The sequence below is a fragment of the Balaenoptera physalus genome (assembly GCF_965194825.1).
Source record: "Balaenoptera physalus genome assembly, chromosome: 9".
Classification (NCBI taxonomy): Eukaryota; Metazoa; Chordata; class Mammalia; order Artiodactyla; family Balaenopteridae; genus Balaenoptera; species Balaenoptera physalus.
The window spans coordinates 97387186-97393078 of NC_138888.1; positions in this window are offsets into that span (position 1 = coordinate 97387186).

Below are 5893 nucleotides of genomic sequence, written 5' to 3' on the forward strand. Positions count from 1 at the left end.
TTATCTTATTTCTTACTACTCAACACTACCTCTCTTTTCCTTTTAAAGATTCCTGCTGAGTTCCCTTCAAATTTGCATGGATGGTTTTTTAGGGTCATTTGAAAGAGTGATGGTTTCAAGTATCATTGTCCATGTTTCCTCAAGCAGGTCACTAAAATTAAGATACACCTGTATCTCTACACTAGCATAAAATAAACAAATAAGCATTTGCATATGTTTTATACCTTTACATTGACTTTTGCTGCTCACTACCAACTTATCAGTTACGGTTGGAGAAGCACAGTCTTTGCATTCACTTTGGGAAGCTCACTATCACAGCATTCCCTTCCTGCCGCAGCCCTCCATGATTCAGTTGATCCTTTACTTAACTTGAATATTTTTCTGATTTCAAAGTCAAGTACAAACCTCCTGTTTTTAGCTATGGAGCCATGTTCCCAATTGAAACCATAAATTTATAAAGACTACATCTTAAAACTATCAGTAAACAACAATCCAAAATCACACGCAGAAAGTACTCAGAATTTTAATTTTTATCTCATCAAGAAACTCCCAGTATTTTCAACTTGTTTATAAACATGCTGATGAAGAAAATTGTGGCTGGAAATTGACCTAATTTTAGGAGAAAATACGTGTTTATATAATCAAAATTAAAAAGAAAAAATCTCTGATTTTTTTAATGACAGACTTGTTTTTCGAAAACAGCTGTATAATCCTCTCTGAACTCATGCATGTAGCTATTGTCTGCTCTCATCAGCAAGCCCTTTTCATGCATTTCTGATGCTTTAAGCATAATCTTTTCATATTATAATGGTAATCAATGGTAAACAAGATGACTACTGGGTTAAAGCTATAAGATCTCCCACTAACAAAATAGTAAATCTTCTAATTACTCGTTAAACATAAAATAAAATTTATTTGTTATCTGGACATTTACAAGTAAATGTGAGATTGGTTAATATGAATTCTTCCAATTTTCTTTCTGAATGGAATTGAAGCAATATTTTAAGTGTAAAAAATTTTAAAACTTCTTTCCCTAAACGTTTTTGTGTCCCCAGTATAATTCCTCTTACCCAGGGAATATAAGTACCACAATTTGAAAAGCATAGATCCAGGGGAAAGGGTCAAAATGTTACCGAGTCCAAACTCGTACTGCTCACTGCACAACAGGCCAGTAAATCAAGAGATGGAGTGTTGAGGCAAGGAATAGTGACTTTATTCAGAAAGCCAGTAGACCAAGAAGATGGTGGACTAGTGTCCCAAAGTACCATTTTACCTGAGTTAGAATTCAGGCTTCTTTTTACACTAAAAGGGGACATGGTGGTGGTTGGTTGCTGCAAACTTCTTGGTGCTGGAATCCTTTGTTCTGGCAGCTGTCCACGTAGGTCTGGTCACATGTTCCTGTGAACCTCCAGCAAGACACATGTTATTCTCTCTTCTGCAACTTTGTGTCTCTATAGGAATAGAAAAGTGTTATACTCTTAAAGGTCAGGGCCTTGAGAATGTGCTATCCTGTATATTTCAGGCTAGAGGAAACATTCTTTTGCAAAAATTGCAGAGCCAGAGTGACTAAGCACAGGCAGCAGAGCACAGACGTTAGAGCTAAAGAAGTAGATCCACTGTGGAGGCAGGTTTGTTCTCTGTTACAAAAGGAGACCACTCAGCCAGCATCCAACTGAATGGGCTAAATCCCTTTTATTTATTTATCTATCTATCTATCTATCTATCTATCTATTTATTTATTTTGAGACTCAAACATCATTCAGTTTATTTCACTGGGGATTTGAGCCCAAAACACTTGAAAATTACAGTGTGCGGAGTCCCTTTAAGTGCTTGTTTTAGAAATAAAAAAGTAACAGTATTCATGCACCCAGAGTCACTGAAAGTGCCCATCTCTAACCTGGAAACCAATCAAAAACAATCAATCAACCAATGACAAAAAGAGACCCCTACACTCTGTATTAGTGTTTTACTGGAACAAATAAATCAATGTATGGGTGAAATATCTATAGTTTAGATACACTTTGCCTCTTTGTATTGACCACTGTCCCTAGACTTGCACACTAAAATACAGTCACACTGGTTTCCTTTCAGTTCCTTTCAATCCCAGGATATTTTCACAAGTGGTTTTCTTTTCCAGGAATAACACACACACTCACACACATGCACACACTTCACCTGACTGGTCAGTATTCATCTTTCAGGTCTCCACAGTCACACCAAATTCAATAAAGCCCACAATTATCATCATGTTTCCTAACTTGTGTGTATTACTTCATCATTTAAAAAATACTTCTATATAATAAGCAACAAGGACCTACTGTATGGCACAGGGAACTATACTCAATATCTTGTAATAAGCTATAATGGAAGAGAATGTAAAAAAAAGAATATATATATATATATATGATATATAGACATATATATATGTATAATTGAGCCACTTCGTTGTACACCTGAAACTGGTACAACATTGTAAATCAACTATATTTCAATAAAAATTAAAAAAAAAAATTTAAAAAGTAAAAATAAAAAATACTTTCATATTCATTTTTCTTCTTCTCATAGAAACAACATTTCTCATTATATGGAGGCAGCATCAAGTGCTTTGGTCTTGGAATCAGATGGCCTGGTTTTCCATCCCAACTCGGCCACCTACTTGTTGTAAGACATGACAAGATACTTAATCTCTCAGAGGCTTCGTTTCTTGATCTGTAAATAGTAATGATGACAGTGCCTATCTCATAGGGACCGGAACAGTGTCTAGTGCTTTGTAATTACTCAATAAACACTATCATTCATTATTTCCTCCCTTACTTTTTAGATGAAGCTAAGTGATTTGGTCTAGAATAGACAAATAGTCTTTTGATTCCTTTTATGTAGTTCTGGGGGCTTTCTTCTTCAAAGCAGACTCATTTTTGCAATAATTATAAGTAATTTAAAAATTAGCATTTAATTCCAAGAGATTGTGTAGGAAATTTTACTGAATGTAAGTCCTGCCAGAGAGAACTTGATTTTTGTTTTCTAAATGACTGGCTGTTTTTAAATTTATATTCAAGAGAAAACATTTTTCAGAGTCCTATTTTCAGTGAAATTCATTGACATTTCTTACAGATGACATGCTGTACCAATGGAAACCAGCACCAAAAAGGAAAATAAAAGGATAAACAAAGTTTATGACATTTAACATTGAATGCCAAGCTCTCTCATCATTAGCAGACAGAGCCTCTTTTTGTTAATTTATGCAATCAGAAATTGTGAACTTTGTCTCTTTTTTCTGTAATGACCACAGACTTATATTATTGTTCTGTGCAGTTTCTTCCTGGACACTTGTTCTTTTTTTATTTGCATTTTATTTTTTATTTACAAATTATTTCACTTTACTTTTGAAAGAAAAAAATCTGTCTTCACTAACTTTACTTTTAAATTGACATTGATTGATAACAATTATCCAGTAGAAATCTAAAATAAGGAAAAAACTCCCACCCTGACACCACTGTTCTTAAGAATATTTTTTCTTACACGGGAGAGTGAGAAATGGCATCTCCACCTTGCATGTGGATTCCTAGGATTCTTTTCCATTAAAAGTTACTGAAGAAGCTAAAGACTTCTGAAGCTGGGGTCTTTACAGGAATCTTTCAAGTTCCTAATACCTGAAATTATTGTAATATTTGTTACCTAAGTATGTTCATACATGTCAAGGATGACTGTCAAATTATACGCTTAAGTAACTTGTCAGTGAGCGTCTTTATTTCTCATGGTATTTAGGATCCTAGGTTTAGAGCTCAAATACAATCCTTATTATTCATCCATTTTGTATTTTCCAATTTGCCTACTTCCTAAAATTTCTTTGTAACCCCCAAATCTATACTGGCAGTGGTTTCAAGGTCATTCACGGACATGTGCAGACTTGCAAAAATATTGAGTCACCCACCACACACTTTATCAGCCAAGATCAAACTAAGCATTGTTCTGCCCTCTTGTTTCAGATCTCATACTGTAAACAAGTGTGTCCTTTTCAGTCTATTTAATGCCATATTTTTCATATTTTCATACTTTCTGTTGGTGGTTTTGTTGTTTAAAAGGTTCCCCGCCAAGCATGTTGCTGAAGTATTTTCTAGAGTTTATAAGCACAAGAATACTGCAATGTGCCTTAAGGAGAGAACGTGTCTTGAGGTAAGCTTTGTTTAGGCATGAGTTATAGTGCCATGGGCCATGCCTTCAATGTTAATGAATCAATAATACATATTAAATAAGTTGTCTTTTAACAGAAACACACATAAAACAAGAACCAGGAAGAAGTTAAATCTGTATAATGGAACTTTTCACCTATGTCTACTTTCCCACTCTCCACTAGGAATTGTAGAGACTGTGGGATGGAGCCTGTCAGTCATCCCGGACCTCCAGTACTGTGAGCAGAGTCAACTCTCTGTCCTCTCCTGAGAATAGGGACCTGAGAATCATGTGGGGTGATAATAAGAAAGTACTGCAAACAACTCGAAACCCATAAATTCAACAACTTAGGTGAAATGAATAAATTTCTTGAGATGCAAACCACCAAAACACACTTAAGAAAAAAAAAAAGATAGCTTTAATAGTCCTATATCTATTAAATACACTAAATTTTTAGTTAAAATATTCAAAAAGAGAGATTCCAGTTCCATATGATTTTACTGGTGAATTCTACAAAACATTTAGGGAAGAAATAAAATCAATTCTACACAGTCTCTTCCCGAAAAATAGGAGAGAACACTTTCCAAATCATCTTATGTGGCTCGCATTACCCTAATTCCCAAACTAGACAAAGATAGAACAAGTAGAGAAAACTATAAACAATATCTCTCATGAACATAGACATAAAATCCTCAACAAACATTAGTAAATCATATCCTCCAATATATGAAACAAAAAATACAACATGACCAAATGGGGATTACTCCAGGAATGCAAGAGTTACTTAAAAATCAATCAATATAATCACCATATAAACAGTCTATAGGATAAAAGCCACAGTATCATATCACTTGATGTAGAAAAATCATTTGACAAAATTCACATTACCCATTTACAATAAAACTATCAACAAACTAGGAATAGAAGAAAACTTTTTTCAACCTGATAAAGAGCATCCATAAAATAACATACAGCTAATATCATACTTAATGGTATAAAACTGAATAATTTCCCTAAAGTCTGGAAAAATTAGGGATTCCACTTTCTCTACTGCAGTTTAACATAGTAATAGATGTCTTAGTTCATTAAAGCAACAAAGGAAATAGAAGACATATAGATTGGAAAGGAAGAAATAAAACTGCCCTATTTGCAGATGATAATTGCCTATGTAGAAAGTCTCAAGGAATCTACCAAAAACCAAAACAAACCAAAACAAAAAAATTCCTATAAGTAACAAGTGAATGTAGCAAGGTCACAGGAAACAAAGGTCAATCTACAAAGACTGTATATTTCTCTACAATAGAAATGAATAATTGGAAACCTAAATTTAAAATACAATATCATCTTGTAAGGCAATTATACTTCAATAAAGATGTTAAAAAAAAAATACAATATCATCTATAATAGCTTAACAAAAAAGAAATACTTAGATATAAGCCTATTAAAACATGTGCATAGTCTGTATGCTGAAAACTACAAAACAGTTCTGAAATAATTCAAATAATTTATAAATAAATGGAAAGACACAGTGTTCATTGATTAGAAGACTCACCATAGTAAGATGTGAATTTTCACTAAATTGATTTACAGGTGTAAACAATGCCTATCAAAATTCCAGCAAACTTTTTTGGAGCTATAGACAAGCAGTTTCAAAAATTTATATGGAAGGATGAAGGGACTAGAAAAGCTAAAACAATATTGAAAAAGAGAACGTGCTTGGAGG